Here is a 19,534-nt window from a genome sequence, read left to right on the forward strand (position 1 = left end):
CAAAACTCTGGATTATGATAGAGGGCTGTGAGACCTTGACCTGAGTGCAAAAATGGAGGCTCTAGACCCTTCCAGAGCTGAGATATCGAAATTCAAAATTTCGACCCGAAAAAAAAACGACAGTGTTACCCCTTTCGTTTTTTTTCATTTTCGGGCGAAAAATTATGTTTCTCCAATCTTCTCAAAACTCTAGATTATGATAGAGGGCTGTGAGACTTTGACCTGAGTGCAAAAATGGAGGCTCTAGACCCTTCCAGAGCTGAGATATCGAAATTCAAAATTTCGACCCAAAAAAAAAACGACAGTGTTACCCCTTTCGTTTTTTTTTTCATTTTCGGGCGAAAAATTATGTTTCTACAATCTTCTCAAAACTCTAGATTATGATAGATGGTTGTGAGACTTTGACCTGAGTGCAAAATGGAGGCTCTAGACCCTTCTAGAGCTGAGATATGAAAATTCAAAATTTCGACCCGAAAAAAAAACGACAGTGTTACCCCTTTCGTTTTTTTTCATTTTCAGGCGAAAAATTAAGTTTCTCCAATCTTCTCAAAACTCTGGATTCTGATAGAGGGCCGTGAGACTTTGACTTGAGTGCAAAAATGGAGGCTCTAGACCCTTCTAGAGCTGAGATATGAAAATTCAAAATTTCGACCCGAAAAAAAAAAACGACAGTGTTACCCCTTTCGTTTTTTTTCATTTTCGGGCGAAAAATTAAGTTTCTCCAATCTTCTCAAAACTCTGGATTCTGATAGAGGCCCGTGAGACTTTGACTTGAGTGCAAAAATGGAGGCTCTAGACCCTTCTAGAGCTGAGATATGAAAATTCAAAATTTCGACCCGAAAAAAAAACGACAGTGTTACCCTTTTCGTTTTTTTTTCATTTTCGGGAGAAAAATTAAGTTTCTCCAATCTTCTCAAAACTCTGGATTATGATAGAGGGCCGTGAGACTTTGACCTGAGTGCAAAAATGGAGGCTCTAGACCCTTCTAGAGCTGAGATATCGAAATTCAAAATTTCGACCCGAAAAAAAAAAACGACAGTGTTACCCCTTTCGTTTTTTTTTTCATTTTCGGGCGAAAAATTAAGTTTCTCCAATCTTCTCAAAACTCTGGATTCTGATAGAGGGCCGTGAGACTTTGACTTGAGTGCAAAAATGGAGGCTCTAGACCCTTCTAGAGCTGAGATATGAAAATTCAAAATTTCGACCCGAAAAAAAAACGACAGTGTTACCCCTTTCGTTTTTTTTCATTTTCGGGCGAAAAATTAAGTTTCTCCAATCTTCTCAAAACTCTGGATTCTGATAGAGGGCCGTGAGACTTTGACTTGAGTGCAAAAATGGAGGCTCTAGACCCTTCTAGAGCTGAGATATGAAAATTCAAAATTTCGACCCGAAAAAAAAACGACAGTGTTACCCCTTTCGTTTTTTTTCATTTTCAGGCGAAAAATTAAGTTTCACCAAACTTCTCAAAACTCTGGATTATGATAGAGGGCTGTGAGACCTTGACCTGAGTGCAAAAATGGAGGCTCTAGACCCTTCCAGAGCTGAGATATCGAAATTCAAAATTTCGACCCGAAAAAAAAACGACAGTGTTACCCCTTTCGTTTTTTTTTTCATTTTCGGGCGAAAAATTATGTTTCTACAATCTTCTCAAAACTCTAGATTATGATAGATGGTTGTGAGACTTTGACCTGAGTGCAAAATGGAGGCTCTAGACCCTTCTAGAGCTGAGATATGAAAATTCAAAATTTCGACCCGAAAAAAAAACGACAGTGTTACCCCTTTCGTTTTTTTTCATTTTCAGGCGAAAAATTAAGTTTCTCCAATCTTCTCAAAACTCTGGATTCTGATAGAGGGCCGTGAGACTTTGACTTGAGTGCAAAAATGGAGGCTCTAGACCCTTCTAGAGCTGAGATATGAAAATTCAAAATTTCGACCCGAAAAAAAAAAACGACAGTGTTACCCCTTTCGTTTTTTTTCATTTTCGGGCGAAAAATTAAGTTTCTCCAATCTTCTCAAAACTCTGGATTCTGATAGAGGCCCGTGAGACTTTGACTTGAGTGCAAAAATGGAGGCTCTAGACCCTTCTAGAGCTGAGATATGAAAATTCAAAATTTCGACCCGAAAAAAAAACGACAGTGTTACCCTTTTCGTTTTTTTTTCATTTTCGGGCGAAAAATTAAGTTTCTCCAATCTTCTCAAAACTCTGGATTATGATAGAGGGCCGTGAGACTTTGACCTGAGTGCAAAAATGGAGGCTCTAGACCCTTCTAGAGCTGAGATATCGAAATTCAAAATTTCGACCCGAAAAAAAAAAAACGACAGTGTTACCCCTTTCGTTTTTTTTTCATTTTCGGGCGAAAAATTAAGTTTCTCCAATCTTCTCAAAACTCTGGATTCTGATAGAGGGCCGTGAGACTTTGACTTGAGTGCAAAAATGGAGGCTCTAGACCCTTCTAGAGCTGAGATATGAAAATTCAAAATTTCGACCCGAAAAAAAAACGACAGTGTTACCCCTTTCGTTTTTTTTCATTTTCGGGCGAAAAATTAAGTTTCTCCAATCTTCTCAAAACTCTGGATTCTGATAGAGGGCCGTGAGACTTTGACTTGAGTGCAAAAATGGAGGCTCTAGACCCTTCTAGAGCTGAGATATGAAAATTCAAAATTTCGACCCGAAAAAAAAACGACAGTGTTACCCCTTTCGTTTTTTTTCATTTTCAGGCGAAAAATTAAGTTTCACCAAACTTCTCAAAACTCTGGATTATGATAGAGGGCTGTGAGACCTTGACCTGAGTGCAAAAATGGAGGCTCTAGACCCTTCCAGAGCTGAGATATCGAAATTCAAAATTTCGACCCGAAAAAAAAAACGACAGTGTTACCCCTTTCGTTTTTTTTCATTTTCGGGCGAAAAATTATGTTTCTCCAATCTTCTCAAAACTCTAGATTATGATAGAGGGCTGTGAGACTTTGACCTGAGTGCAAAAATGGAGGCTCTAGACCCTTCCAGAGCTGAGATATCGAAATTCAAAATTTCGACTCAAAAAAAAAACGACAGTGTTACCCCTTTCGTTTTTTTTTTCATTTTCGGGCGAAAAATTATGTTTCTACAATCTTCTCAAAACTCTAGATTATGATAGATGGTTGTGAGACTTTGACCTGAGTGCAAAATGGAGGCTCTAGACCCTTCTAGAGCTGAGATATGAAAATTCAAAATTTCGACCCGAAAAAAAAACGACAGTGTTACCCCTTTCGTTTTTTTTATTATTTTCGGGCGAAAAATTAAGTTTCTCCAATCTTCTCAAAACTCTGGATTCTGATAGAGGGCCGTGAGACTTTGACTTGAGTGCAAAAATGGAGGCTCTAGACCCTTCTAGAGCTGAGATATGAAAATTCAAAATTTCGACCCGAAAAAAAAACGACAGTGTTACCCCTTTGGTTTTTTTTCATTTTCGGGCGAAAAATTAAGTTTTTCCAATCTTCTCAAAACTCTGGATTATGATAGAGGGCCGTGAGACTTTGACCTGAGTGCAAAAATGGAGGCTCTAGACCCTTCTAGAGCTGAGATATGAAAATTCAAAATTTCGACCCGAAAAAAAAACGACAGTGTTACCCCTTTCGTTTTTTTTCATTTTCGGGCGAAAAATTAAGTTTCTCCAATCTTCTCAAAACTCTGGATTCTGATAGAGGGCCGTGAGACTTTGACTTGAGTGCAAAAATGGAGGCTCTAGACCCTTCTAGAGCTGAGATATGAAAATTCAAAATTTCGACCCGAAAAAAAAAAACCGACAGTGTTACCCCTTTCGTTTTTTTTCATTTTCGGGCGAAAAATTAAGTTTCTCCAATCTTCTCAAAACTCTGGATTCTGATAGAGGCCCGTGAGACTTTGACTTGAGTGCAAAAATGGAGGCTCTAGACCCTTCTAGAGCTGAGATATGAAAATTCAAAATTTCGACCCGAAAAAAAAAACGACAGTGTTACCCCTTTCGTTTTTTTTTCATTTTCGGGCGAAAAATTAAGTTTCTCCAATCTTCTCAAAACTCTGGATTATGATAGAGGGCCGTGAGACTTTGACCTGAGTGCAAAAATGGAGGCTCTAGACCCTTCTAGAGCTGAGATATGAAAATTCTAAATTTCGACCCGAAAAAAAAACGACAGTGTTACCCCTTTCGTTTTTTTTTTCATTTTCCGGCGAAAAATTAAGTTTCTCCAATCTTCTCAAAACTCTGGATTATGATAGAGGGCTGTGAGACTTTGACCTGAGTGCAAAAATGGAGGCTCTAGACCCTTCTAGAGCTGAGATATGAAAATTCAAAATTTCGACCCGAAAAAAAAACGACAGTGTTACCCCTTTCGTTTTTTTTCATTTTCGGGCGAAAAATTAAGTTTCTCCAATCTTCTCAAAACTCTGGATTCTGATAGAGGGCCGTGAGACTTTGACTTGAGTGCAAAAATGGAGGCTCTAGACCCTTCTAGAGCTGAGATATGAAAATTCAAAATTTCGACCCGAAAAAAAAACGACAGTGTTACCCCTTTCGTTTTTTTTCATTTTCGGGCGAAAAATTAAGTTTTTCCAATCTTCTCAAAACTCTGGATTATGATAGAGGGCCGTGAGACTTTGACCTGAGTGCAAAAATGGAGGCTCTAGACCCTTCTAGAGCTGAGATATGAAAATTCAAAATTTCGACCCGAAAAAAAAACGACAGTGTTACCCCTTTCGTTTTTTTTCATTTTCGGGCGAAAAATTAAGTTTCTCCAATCTTCTCAAAACTCTGGATTCTGATAGAGGGCCGTGAGACTTTGACTTGAGTGCAAAAATGGAGGCTCTAGACCCTTCTAGAGCTGAGATATGAAAATTCAAAATTTCGACCCGAAAAAAAAACGACAGTGTTACCCCTTTCGTTTTTTTTCATTTTCAGGCGAAAAATTAAGTTTCACCAAACTTCTCAAAACTCTGGATTATGATAGAGGGCTGTGAGACTTTGACCTGAGTGCAAAAATGGAGGCTCTAGACCCTTCCAGAGCTGAGATATCGAAATTCAAAATTTCGACCCGAAAAAAAAAAACGACAGTGTTACCCCTTTCGTTTTTTTTCATTTTCGGGCGAAAAATTAAGTTTCTCCAATCTTCTCAAAACTCTGGATTATGATAGAGGGCCGTGAGACTTTGACTTGAGTGCAAAAATGGAGGCTCTAGACCCTTCTAGAGCTGAGATATGAAAATTCAAAATTTCGACCCGAAAAAAAAAACGACAGTGTTACCCCTTTCGTTTTTTTTCATTTTCAGGCGAAAAATTAAGTTTCTCCAATCTTCTCAAAACTCTGGATTCTGATAGAGGGCCGTGAGACTTTCACTTGAGTGCAAAAATGGAGGCTCTAGACCCTTCTAGAGCTGAGATATGAAAATTCAAAATTTCGACCCGAAAAAAAAAATGACAGTGGTACCCCTTTCGTTTTTTTTTCATTTTCGGGCGAAAAATTAAGTTTCTCCAATCTTCTCAAAACTCTGGATTCTGATAGAGGGCCGTGAGACTTTGACTTGAGTGCAAAAATGGAGGCTCTAGACCCTTCTAGAGCTGAGATATGAAAATTCAAAATTTCGACCCGAAAAAAAAACGACAGTGTTACCCCTTTCGTTTTTTTTCATTTTCGGGCGAAAAATTAAGTTTCTCCAATCTTCTCAAAACTCTGGATTCTGATAGAGGGCCGTGAGACTTTGACTTGAGTGCAAAAATGGAGGCTCTAGACCCTTCTAGAGCTGAGATATGAAAATTCAAAATTTCGACCCGAAAAAAAAACGACAGTGTTACCCCTTTCGTTTTTTTTCATTTTCAGGCGAAAAATTAAGTTTCACCAAACTTCTCAAAACTCTGGATTATGATAGAGGGCTGTGAGACCTTGACCTGAGTGCAAAAATGGAGGCTCTAGACCCTTCCAGAGCTGAGATATCGAAATTCAAAATTTCGACCCGAAAAAAAAACGACAGTGTTACCCCTTTCGTTTTTTTTCATTTTCGGGCGAAAAATTATGTTTCTCCAATCTTCTCAAAACTCTAGATTATGATAGAGGGCTGTGAGACTTTGACCTGAGTGCAAAAATGGAGGCTCTAGACCCTTCCAGAGCTGAGATATCGAAATTCAAAATTTCGACCCGAAAAAAAAAAGACAGTGTTACCCCTTTCGTTTTTTTTTTCATTTTCGGGCGAAAAATTATGTTTCTACAATCTTCTCAAAACTCTAGATTATGATAGATGGTTGTGAGACTTTGACCTGAGTGCAAAATGGAGGCTCTAGACCCTTCTAGAGCTGAGATATGAAAATTCAAAATTTCGACCCGAAAAAAAAACGACAGTGTTACCCCTTTCGTTTTTTTTTATATTCAGGCGAAAAATTAAGTTTCTCCAATCTTCTCAAAACTCTGGATTCTGATAGAGGGCCGTGAGACTTTGACTTGAGTGCAAAAATGGAGGCTCTAGACACTTCTAGAGCTGAGATATGAAAATTCAAAATTTCGATCCGAAAAAAAAAACCGACAGTGTTACCCCTTTCGTTTTTTTTCATTTTCGGGCGAAAAATTAAGTTTCTCCAATCTTCTCAAAACTCTGGATTCTGATAGAGGCCCGTGAGACTTTGACTTGAGTGCAAAAATGGAGGCTCTAGACCCTTCTAGAGCTGAGATATGAAAATTCAAAATTTCGACCCGAAAAAAAAACGACAGTGTTACCCCTTTCGTTTTTTTTTCATTTTCGGGCGAAAAATTAAGTTTCTCCAATCTTCTCAAAACTCTGGATTATGATAGAGGGCCGTGAGACTTTGACCTGAGTGCAAAAATGGAGGCTCTAGACCCTTCTAGAGCTGAGATATGAAAATTCTAAATTTCGACCCGAAAAAAAAACGACAGTGTTACCCCTTTCGTTTTTTTTTTTTCATTTTCCGGCGAAAAATTAAGTTTCTCCAATCTTCTCAAAACTCTGGATTATGATAGAGGGCTGTGAGACTTTGACCTGAGTGCAAAAATGGAGGCTCTAGACCCTTCTAGAGCTGAGATATGAAAATTCAAAATTTCGACCCGAAAAAAAAACGACAGTGTTACCCCTTTCGTTTTTTTTCATTTTCGGGCGAAAAATTAAGTTTCTCCAATCTTCTCAAAACTCTGGATTCTGATAGAGGGCCGTGAGACTTTGACTTGAGTGCAAAAATGGAGGCTCTAGACCCTTCTAGAGCTGAGATATGAAAATTCAAAATTTCGACCCGAAAAAAAAACGACAGTGTTACCCCTTTCGTTTTTTTTCATTTTCGGGCGAAAAATTAAGTTTTTCCAATCTTCTCAAAACTCTGGATTATGATAGAGGGCCGTGAGACTTTGACCTGAGTGCAAAAATGGAGGCTCTAGACCCTTCTAGAGCTGAGATATGAAAATTCAAAATTCCGACCCGAAAAAAAAAAACGACAGTGTTACCCCTTTCGTTTTTTTTCATTTTCGGGCGAAAAATTAAGTTTCTCCAATCTTCTCAAAACTCTGGATTCTGATAGAGGGCCGTGAGACTTTGACCTGAGTGCAAAAATGGAGGCTCTAGACCCTTCTAGAGCTGAGATATGAAAATTCAAAATTTCGACCCGAAAAAAAAAATGACAGTGTTACCCCTTTCGTTTTTTTTCATTTTCAGGCGAAAAATTAAGTTTCACCAAACTTATCAAAACTCTGGATTATGATAGAGGGCTGTGAGACTTTGACCTGAGTGCAAAAATGGAGGCTCTAGACCCTTCCAGAGCTGAGATATCGAAATTCAAAATTTCGACCCGAAAAAAAAACGACAGTGTTACCCCTTTCGTTTTTTTTCATTTTCAGGCGAAAAATTAAGTTTCACCAAACGTATCAAAACTCTGGATTATGATAGAGGGCTGTGAGACTTTGACCTGAGTGCAAAAATGGAGGCTCTAGACCCTTCCAGAGCTGAGATATCGAAATTCAAAATTTCGACCCGAAAAAAAAACGACAGTGTTACCCCTTTCGTTTTTTTTCATTTTCGGGCGAAAAATTACGTTTCTCCAATCTTCTCAAAACTCTAGATTATGATAGAGGGCTGTGAGACTTTGACCTGAGTGCAAAAATGGAGGCTCTAGACCCTTCCAGAGCTGAGATATCGAAATTCAAAATTTCGACCCGAAAAAAAAAACGACAGTGTTACCCCTTTCGTTTTTTTTCATTTTTGGGCGAAAAATTAAGTTTCTCCAATCTTCTCAAAACTCTGGATTATGATAGAGGGCCGTGAGACTTTGACTTGAGTGCAAAAATGGAGGCTCTAGGCCCTTCCAGAGCTGAGATATGAAAATTCAAAATTTCGACCCGAAAAAAAAACGACAGTGTTACCCCTTTCGTTTTTTTTCATTTTCAGGCGAAAAATTAAGTTTCTCCAATCTTCTCAAAACTCTGGATTCTGATAGAGGGCCGTGAGACTTTGACTTGAGTGCAAAAATGGAGGCTCTAGACCCTTCTAGAGCTGAGATATGAAAATTCAAAATTTCGACCCGAAAAAAAAACGACAGTGTTACCCCTTTCGTTTTTTTTCATTTTCGGGCGAAAAATTAAGTTTCTCCAATCTTCTCAAAACTCTGGATTCTGATAGAGGGCCGTGAGACTTTGACTTGAGTGCAATAATGGAGGCTCTAGACCCTTCTAGAGCTAAGATATGAAAATTCAAAATTTCGACCCGAAAAAAACCCCGACAGTGTTACCCCTTTCGTTTTTTTTCATTTTCAGGCGAAAAATTAAGTTTCACCAAACTTATCAAAACCCTGGATTATGATAGAGGGCTGTGAGACTTTGACCTGAGTGCAAAAATGGAGGCTCTAGACCCTTCCAGAGCTGAGATATCGAAATTCAAAATTTCGACCCGAAAAAAACCCGACAGTGTTACCCCTTTCGTTTTTTTTCATTTTCGGGCGAAAAATTATGTTTCTCCAATCTTCTCAAAACTCGAGATTATGATAGAGGGCTGTGAGACTTTGACCTGAGTGCAAAATTGGAGGCTCTAGACCCTTCCAGAGCTGAGATATCGAAATTCAAAATTTCGACCCGAAAAAAAAAACGACAGTGTTACCCCTTTAGTTTTTTTTCATTTTCAGGCGAAAAATTAAGTTTCTCCAATCTTCTCAAAACTCTGGATTCTGATAGAGGGCCGTGAGACTTTGACTTGAGTGCAAAAATGGAGGCTCTAGACCCTTCTAGAGCTGAGATATGAAAATTCAAAATTTCGACCCGAAAAAAAAACGACAGTGTTACCCCTTTCGTTTTTTTTCATTTTCGGGCGAAAAATTAAGTTTCTCCAATCTTCTCAAAACTCTGGATTATGATAGAGGGCCGTGAGACTTTGACCTGAGTGCAAAAATGGAGTCTCTAGACCCTTCTAGAGCTGAGATATGAAAATTCAAAATTTTGACCCGAAAAAAAAAAACGACAGTGTTACCCCTTTCGTTTTTTTTTCATTTTCGGGCGAAAAATTAAGTTTCTCCAATCTTCTCAAAACTCTGGATTCTGATAGAGGGCCGTGAGACTTTGACTTGAGTGCAAAAATGGAGGCTCTAGACCCTTCTAGAGCTGAGATATGAACATTCAAAATTTCGACCCGAAAAAAAAAAACGACAGTGTTACCCCTTTTGTTTTTTTTCATTTTCAGGCGAAAAATTAAGTTTCACCAAACTTATCAAAACTCTGGATTATGATAGAGGGCTGTGAGACTTTGACCTGAGTGCAAAAATGGAGGCTCTAGACCCTTCCAGAGCTGAGATATCGAAATTCAAAATTTCGACCCGAAAAAAAAACGACAGTGTTACCCCTTTCGTTTTTTTTCATTTTCAGGCGAAAAATTAAGTTTCTCCAATCTTCTCAAAACTCTGGATTCTGATAGAGGGCCGTGAGACTTTGACTTGAGTGCAAAAATGGAGTCTCTAGACCCTTCTAGAGCTGAGATATGAAAATTCAAAATTTCGACCCGAAAAAAAAAAAACGACAGTGTTACCCCTTTCGTTTTTTTTCATTTTCGGGCGAAAAATTAAGTTTCTCCAATCTTCTCAAAACTCTGGATTATGATAGAGGGCCGTGAGACTTTGACCTGAGTGCAAAAATGGAGTCTCTAGACCCTTCTAGAGCTGAGATATGAAAATTCAAAATTTCGACCCGAAAAAAAAAACGACAGTGTTACCCCTTTCGTTTTTTTTCATTTTCGGGCGAAAAATTAAGTTTCTCCAATCTTCTCAAAACTCTGGATTCTGATAGAGGGCCGTGAGACTTTGACTTGAGTGCAAAAATGGAGGCTCTAGACCCTTCTAGAGCTGAGATATGAAAATTCAAAATTTCGACCCGAAAAAAAAAACGACAGTGTTACCCCTTTCGTTTTTTTTCATTTTCAGGCGAAAAATTAAGTTTCACCAAACTTATCAAAACTCTGGATTATGATAGAGGGCTGTGAGACTTTGACCTGAGTGCAAAAAGGGAGGCTCTAGACCCTTCCAGAGCTGAGATATCGAAATTCAAAATGTCGACCCGAAAAAAAAAACGACAGTGTTACCCCTTTCGTTTTTTTTCATTTTCGGGAGAAAAAATAAGTTTCTCCAATCTTCTCAAAACTCTGGATTATGATAGAGGGCCGTGAGACTTTGACCTGAGTGCAAAAATGGAGGCTCTAGACCCTTCCAGAGCTGAGATATCAAAACTCAAAATTTCGACCTGAAAAAAAAAACGACAGTGTTACCCCTTTCGTTTTTTTTCATTTTCGGGCGAAAAATTAAGTTTCTCCAATCTTCTCGAAACTCTGGATTATGATAGAGGGCCGTGAGACTTTGACCTGAGTGCAAAAATGGAGGCTCTAGACCCTTCTAGAGCTGAGATATGAAAATTCAAAATTTCGACCCGAAAAAAAACCGACAGTGTTACCCCTTTCGTTTTTTTTCATTTTCGGGCGAAAAATTAAGTTTCTCCAATCTTCTCAAAACTCTGGATTATGATAGAGGGCCGTGAGACTTTGACCTGAGTGCAAAAATGGAGGCTCTAGACCCTTCTAGAGCTGAGATATGAAAATTCAAAATTTCGACCCGGAAAAAAAACGACAGTGTTACCCCTTTCGTTTTTTTTCATTTTCGGGCGAAAAAATTACGTTTCTCCAATCTTCTCAAAACTCTGGATTCTGATAGAGGGCCGTGAGACTTTGACTTGAGTGCAAAAATGGAGGCTCTAGACCCTTCTAGAGCTGAGATATGAAAATTCAAATTTTCGACCCGAAAAAAAAACGACAGTGTTACCCCTTTCATTTTTTTTCATTTTCAGGCGAAAAATTAAGTTTCACCAAACTTCTCAAAACTCTGGATTATGATAGAGGGCTGTGAGACTTTGACCTGAGTGCAAAAATGGAGGCTCTAGACCCTTCCAGAGCTGAGATATCGAAATTCAAAATTTCGACCCGAAAAAAAAACGACAGTGTTACCCCTTTCGTTTTTTTTCATTTTCGGGCGAAAAATTACGTTTCTCCAATCTTCTCAAAACTCTAGATTATGATAGAGGGCTGTGAGACTTTGACCTGAGTGCAAAAATGGAGGCTCTAGACCCTTCCAGAGCTGAGATATCGAAATTCAAAATTTCGACCCGAAAAAAAAACCGACAGTGTTACCCCTTTCGTTTTTTTTCATTTTCGGGCGAAAAATTAAGTTTCTCCAATCTTCTCAAAACTCTGGATTATGATAGAGGGCCGTGAGACTTTGACTTGAGTGCAAAAATGGAGGCTCTAGACCCTTCCAGAGCTGAGATATGAAAATTTAAAATTTCGACCCAAAAAAAAAACGACAGTGTTACCCCTTTCGTTTTTTTTTTCATTTTAGGGCGAAAAATTAAGTTTCTCCAATCTTCTCAAAACTCTGGATTATGATAGAGGGCTGTGAGAGTTTGACTTGAGTGCAAAAATGGAGGCTCTAGACCCTTCTAGAGCTGAGATATGAAAATTCAAAATTTCGACCCGAAAAAAAAACGACAGTGTTACCCCTTTCGTTTTTTTTCATTTTCGGGCGAAAAATTAAGTTTCTCCAATCTTCTCAAAACTCTGGATTCTGATAGAGGGCCGTGAGACTTTGACTTGAGTGCAAAAATGGAGGCTCTAGACCCTTCTAGAGCTGAGATATGAAAATTCAAAATTTCGACCCGAAAAAAAAAACGACAGTGTTACCCCTTTCGTTTTTTTTCATTTTCAGGCGAAAAATTAAGTTTCACCAAACTTCTCAAAACTCTGGATTATGATAGAGGGCTGTGAGACTTTGACCTGAGTGCAAAAATGGAGGCTCTAGACCCTTCCAGAGCTGAGATATCGAAATTCAAAATTTCGACCCGAAAAAAAAAAACGACAGTGTTACCCCTTTCGTTTTTTTTCATTTTCGGGCGAAAAATTAAGTTTCTCCAATCTTCTCAAAACTCTGGATTATGATAGAGGGCCGTGAGACTTTGACTTGAGTGCAAAAATGGAGGCTCTAGACCCTTCTAGAGCTGAGATATGAAAATTCAAAATTTCGACCCGAAAAAAAAAACGACAGTGTTACCCCTTTCGTTTTTTTTCATTTTCAGGCGAAAAATTAAGTTTCTCCAATCTTCTCAAAACTCTGGATTCTGATAGAGGGCCGTGAGACTTTCACTTGAGTGCAAAAATGGAGGCTCTAGACCCTTCTAGAGCTGAGATATGAAAATTCAAAATTTCGACCCGAAAAAAAAAATGACAGTGGTACCCCTTTCGTTTTTTTTTCATTTTCGGGCGAAAAATTAAGTTTCTCCAATCTTCTCAAAACTCTGGATTCTGATAGAGGGCCGTGAGACTTTGACTTGAGTGCAAAAATGGAGGCTCTAGACCCTTCTAGAGCTGAGATATGAAAATTCAAAATTTCGACCCGAAAAAAAAACGACAGTGTTACCCCTTTCGTTTTTTTTCATTTTCGGGCGAAAAATTAAGTTTCTCCAATCTTCTCAAAACTCTGGATTCTGATAGAGGGCCGTGAGACTTTGACTTGAGTGCAAAAATGGAGGCTCTAGACCCTTCTAGAGCTGAGATATGAAAATTCAAAATTTCGACCCGAAAAAAAAACGACAGTGTTACCCCTTTCGTTTTTTTTCATTTTCAGGCGAAAAATTAAGTTTCACCAAACTTCTCAAAACTCTGGATTATGATAGAGGGCTGTGAGACCTTGACCTGAGTGCAAAAATGGAGGCTCTAGACCCTTCCAGAGCTGAGATATCGAAATTCAAAATTTCGACCCGAAAAAAAAACGACAGTGTTACCCCTTTCGTTTTTTTTCATTTTCGGGCGAAAAATTATGTTTCTCCAATCTTCTCAAAACTCTAGATTATGATAGAGGGCTGTGAGACTTTGACCTGAGTGCAAAAATGGAGGCTCTAGACCCTTCCAGAGCTGAGATATCGAAATTCAAAATTTCGACCCGAAAAAAAAAAGACAGTGTTACCCCTTTCGTTTTTTTTTTCATTTTCGGGCGAAAAATTATGTTTCTACAATCTTCTCAAAACTCTAGATTATGATAGATGGTTGTGAGACTTTGACCTGAGTGCAAAATGGAGGCTCTAGACCCTTCTAGAGCTGAGATATGAAAATTCAAAATTTCGACCCGAAAAAAAAACGACAGTGTTACCCCTTTCGTTTTTTTTTATATTCAGGCGAAAAATTAAGTTTCTCCAATCTTCTCAAAACTCTGGATTCTGATAGAGGGCCGTGAGACTTTGACTTGAGTGCAAAAATGGAGGCTCTAGACACTTCTAGAGCTGAGATATGAAAATTCAAAATTTCGATCCGAAAAAAAAAACCGACAGTGTTACCCCTTTCGTTTTTTTTCATTTTCGGGCGAAAAATTAAGTTTCTCCAATCTTCTCAAAACTCTGGATTCTGATAGAGGCCCGTGAGACTTTGACTTGAGTGCAAAAATGGAGGCTCTAGACCCTTCTAGAGCTGAGATATGAAAATTCAAAATTTCGACCCGAAAAAAAAACGACAGTGTTACCCCTTTCGTTTTTTTTTCATTTTCGGGCGAAAAATTAAGTTTCTCCAATCTTCTCAAAACTCTGGATTATGATAGAGGGCCGTGAGACTTTGACCTGAGTGCAAAAATGGAGGCTCTAGACCCTTCTAGAGCTGAGATATGAAAATTCTAAATTTCGACCCGAAAAAAAAACGACAGTGTTACCCCTTTCGTTTTTTTTTTTTCATTTTCCGGCGAAAAATTAAGTTTCTCCAATCTTCTCAAAACTCTGGATTATGATAGAGGGCTGTGAGACTTTGACCTGAGTGCAAAAATGGAGGCTCTAGACCCTTCTAGAGCTGAGATATGAAAATTCAAAATTTCGACCCGAAAAAAAAACGACAGTGTTACCCCTTTCGTTTTTTTTCATTTTCGGGCGAAAAATTAAGTTTCTCCAATCTTCTCAAAACTCTGGATTCTGATAGAGGGCCGTGAGACTTTGACTTGAGTGCAAAAATGGAGGCTCTAGACCCTTCTAGAGCTGAGATATGAAAATTCAAAATTTCGACCCGAAAAAAAAACGACAGTGTTACCCCTTTCGTTTTTTTTCATTTTCGGGCGAAAAATTAAGTTTTTCCAATCTTCTCAAAACTCTGGATTATGATAGAGGGCCGTGAGACTTTGACCTGAGTGCAAAAATGGAGGCTCTAGACCCTTCTAGAGCTGAGATATGAAAATTCAAAATTCCGACCCGAAAAAAAAAAACGACAGTGTTACCCCTTTCGTTTTTTTTCATTTTCGGGCGAAAAATTAAGTTTCTCCAATCTTCTCAAAACTCTGGATTCTGATAGAGGGCCGTGAGACTTTGACCTGAGTGCAAAAATGGAGGCTCTAGACCCTTCTAGAGCTGAGATATGAAAATTCAAAATTTCGACCCGAAAAAAAAAATGACAGTGTTACCCCTTTCGTTTTTTTTCATTTTCAGGCGAAAAATTAAGTTTCACCAAACTTATCAAAACTCTGGATTATGATAGAGGGCTGTGAGACTTTGACCTGAGTGCAAAAATGGAGGCTCTAGACCCTTCCAGAGCTGAGATATCGAAATTCAAAATTTCGACCCGAAAAAAAAACGACAGTGTTACCCCTTTCGTTTTTTTTCATTTTCAGGCGAAAAATTAAGTTTCACCAAACGTATCAAAACTCTGGATTATGATAGAGGGCTGTGAGACTTTGACCTGAGTGCAAAAATGGAGGCTCTAGACCCTTCCAGAGCTGAGATATCGAAATTCAAAATTTCGACCCGAAAAAAAAACGACAGTGTTACCCCTTTCGTTTTTTTTCATTTTCGGGCGAAAAATTACGTTTCTCCAATCTTCTCAAAACTCTAGATTATGATAGAGGGCTGTGAGACTTTGACCTGAGTGCAAAAATGGAGGCTCTAGACCCTTCCAGAGCTGAGATATCGAAATTCAAAATTTCGACCCGAAAAAAAAAACGACAGTGTTACCCCTTTCGTTTTTTTTCATTTTTGGGCGAAAAATTAAGTTTCTCCAATCTTCTCAAAACTCTGGATTATGATAGAGGGCCGTGAGACTTTGACTTGAGTGCAAAAATGGAGGCTCTAGGCCCTTCCAGAGCTGAGATATGAAAATTCAAAATTTCGACCCGAAAAAAAAACGACAGTGTTACCCCTTTCGTTTTTTTTCATTTTCAGGCGAAAAATTAAGTTTCTCCAATCTTCTCAAAACTCTGGATTCTGATAGAGGGCCGTGAGACTTTGACTTGAGTGCAAAAATGGAGGCTCTAGACCCTTCTAGAGCTGAGATATGAAAATTCAAAATTTCGACCCGAAAAAAAACGACAGTGTTACCCCTTTCGTTTTTTTTCATTTTCGGGCGAAAAATTAAGTTTCTCCAATCTTCTCAAAACTCTGGATTCTGATAGAGGGCCGTGAGACTTTGACTTGAGTGCAAAAATGGAGGCTCTAGACCCTTCTAGAGCTGAGATATGAAAATTCAAAATTTCGACCCGAAAAAAACCCCGACAGTGTTACCCCTTTCGTTTTTTTTCATTTTCAGGCGAAAAATTAAGTTTCACCAAACTTATCAAAACCCTGGATTATGATAGAGGGCTGTGAGACTTTGACCTGAGTGCAAAAATGGAGGCTCTAGACCCTTCCAGAGCTGAGATATCGAAATTCAAAATTTCGACCCGAAAAAAAACCGACAGTGTTACCCCTTTCGTTTTTTTTCATTTTCGGGCGAAAAATTATGTTTCTCCAATCTTCTCAAAACTCGAGATTATGATAGAGGGCTGTGAGACTTTGACCTGAGTGCAAAAATGGAGGCTCTAGACCCTTCCAGAGCTGAGATATCGAAATTCAAAATTTCGACCCGAAAAAAAAAACGACAGTGTTACCCCTTTAGTTTTTTTTCATTTTCAGGCGAAAAATTAAGTTTCTCCAATCTTCTCAAAACTCTGGATTCTGATAGAGGGCCGTGAGACTTTGACTTGAGTGCAAAAATGGAGGCTCTAGACCCTTCTAGAGCTGAGATATGAAAATTCAAAATTTCGACCCGAAAAAAAAACGACAGTGTTACCCCTTTCGTTTTTTTTCATTTTCGGGCGAAAAATTAAGTTTCTCCAATCTTCTCAAAACTCTGGATTATGATAGAGGGCCGTGAGACTTTGACCTGAGTGCAAAAATGGAGTCTCTAGACCCTTCTAGAGCTGAGATATGAAAATTCAAAATTTTGACCCGAAAAAAAAAAACGACAGTGTTACCCCTTTCGTTTTTTTTTCATTTTCGGGCGAAAAATTAAGTTTCTCCAATCTTCTCAAAACTCTGGATTCTGATAGAGGGCCGTGAGACTTTGACTTGAGTGCAAAAATGGAGGCTCTAGACCCTTCTAGAGCTGAGATATGAACATTCAAAATTTCGACCCGAAAAAAAAAAACGACAGTGTTACCCCTTTCGTTTTTTTTCATTTTCAGGCGAAAAATTAAGTTTCACCAAACTTATCAAAACTCTGGATTATGATAGAGGGCTGTGAGACTTTGACCTGAGTGCAAAAATGGAGGCTCTAGACCCTTCCAGAGCTGAGATATCGAAATTCAAAATTTCGACCCGAAAAAAAACGACAGTGTTACCCCTTTCGTTTTTTTTCATTTTCAGGCGAAAAATTAAGTTTCTCCAATCTTCTCAAAACTCTGGATTCTGATAGAGGGCCGTGAGACTTTGACTTGAGTGCAAAAATGGAGTCTCTAGACCCTTCTAGAGCTGAGATATGAAAATTCAAAATTTCGACCCGAAAAAAAAAAACGACAGTGTTACCCCTTTCGTTTTTTTTCATTTTCGGGCGAAAAATTAAGTTTCTCCAATCTTCTCAAAACTCTGGATTATGATAGAGGGCCGTGAGACTTTGACCTGAGTGCAAAAATGGAGTCTCTAGACCCTTCTAGAGCTGAGATATGAAAATTCAAAATTTCGACCCGAAAAAAAAAACGACAGTGTTACCCCTTTCGTTTTTTTTCATTTTCGGGCGAAAAATTAAGTTTCTCCAATCTTCTCAAAACTCTGGATTCTGATAGAGGGCCGTGAGACTTTGACTTGAGTGCAAAAATGGAGGCTCTAGACCCTTCTAGAGCTGAGATATGAAAATTCAAAATTTCGACCCGAAAAAAAAAACGACAGTGTTACCCCTTTCGTTTTTTTTCATTTTCAGGCGAAAAATTAAGTTTCACCAAACTTATCAAAACTCTGGATTATGATAGAGGGCTGTGAGACTTTGACCTGAGTGCAAAAAGGGAGGCTCTAGACCCTTCCAGAGCTGAGATATCGAAATTCAAAATGTCGACCCGAAAAAAAAAAACGACAGTGTTACCCCTTTCGTTTTTTTTCGTTTTCGGGCGAAAAATTAAGTTTCTCCAATCTTCTCAAAACTCTGGATTATGATATAGGGCCGTGAGACTTTGACTTGAGTGCAAAAATGGAGGCTCTAGGCCCTTCCAGAGCTGAGATATGAAAATTCAAAATTTCGACCCGAAAAAAAACGACAGTGGTACCCCTTTCGTTTTTTTTCATTTTCGGGAGAAAAAATAAGTTTCTCCAATCTTCTCAAAACTCTGGATTATGATAGAGGGCCGTGAGACTTTGACCTGAGTGCAAAAATGGAGGCTCTAGACCCTTCCAGAGCTGAGATATCAAAACTCAAAATTTCGACCTGAAAAAAAAAACGACAGTGTTACCCCTTTCGTTTTTTTTCATTTTCGGGCGAAAAATTAAGTTTCTCCAATCTTCTCGAAACTCTGGATTATGATAGAGGGCCGTGAGACTTTGACCTGAGTGCAAAAATGGAGGCTCTAGACCCTTCTAGAGCTGAGATATGAAAATTCAAAATTTCGACCCGAAAAAAAACCGACAGTGTTACCCCTTTCGTTTTTTTTCATTTTCGGGCGAAAAATTAAGTTTCTCCAATCTTCTCAAAACTCTGGATTATGATAGAGGGCCGTGAGACTTTGACCTGAGTGCAAAAATGGAGGCTCTAGACCCTTCTAGAGCTGAGATATGAAAATTCAAAATTTCGACCCGGAAAAAAAACGACAGTGTTACCCCTTTCGTTTTTTTTCATTTTCGGGCGAAAAAATTACGTTTCTCCAATCTTCTCAAAACTCTGGATTCTGATAGAGGGCCGTGAGACTTTGACTTGAGTGCAAAAATGGAGGCTCTAGACCCTTCTAGAGCTGAGATATGAAAATTCAAATTTTCGACCCGAAAAAAAAACGACAGTGTTACCCCTTTCATTTTTTTTCATTTTCAGGCGAAAAATTAAGTTTCACCAAACTTCTCAAAACTCTGGATTATGATAGAGGGCTGTGAGACTTTGACCTGAGTGCAAAAATGGAGGCTCTAGACCCTTCCAGAGCTGAGATATCGAAATTCAAAATTTCGACCCGAAAAAAAAACGACAGTGTTACCCCTTTCGTTTTTTTTCATTTTCGGGCGAAAAATTACGTTTCTCCAATCTTCTCAAAACTCTAGATTATGATAGAGGGCTGTGAGACTTTGACCTGAGTGCAAAAATGGAGGCTCTAGACCCTTCCAGAGCTGAGATATCGAAATTCAAAATTTCGACCCGAAAAAAAAACCGACAGTGTTACCCCTTTCGTTTTTTTTCATTTTCGGGCGAAAAATTAAGTTTCTCCAATCTTCTCAAAACTCTGGATTATGATAGAGGGCCGTGAGACTTTGACTTGAGTGCAAAAATGGAGGCTCTAGACCCTTCCAGAGCTGAGATATGAAAATTTAAAATTTCGACCCAAAAAAAAAAACGACAGTGTTACCCCTTTCGTTTTTTTTTTCATTTTAGGGCGAAAAATTAAGTTTCTCCAATCTTCTCAAAACTCTGGATTATGATAGAGGGCTGTGAGAGTTTGACTTGAGTGCAAAAATGGAGGCTCTAGACCCTTCCAGAGCTGAGATATCAAAATTCAAAATTTCGACCCGAAAAAAAAACGACAGTGTTACCCCTTTCGTTTTTTTTC

Source organism: Pimephales promelas, chromosome 8, assembly GCF_988280905.1.
Source record: "Pimephales promelas chromosome 8, fPimPro1.hap1.1, whole genome shotgun sequence".
NCBI classification, from domain to species: domain Eukaryota; kingdom Metazoa; phylum Chordata; class Actinopteri; order Cypriniformes; family Leuciscidae; genus Pimephales; species Pimephales promelas.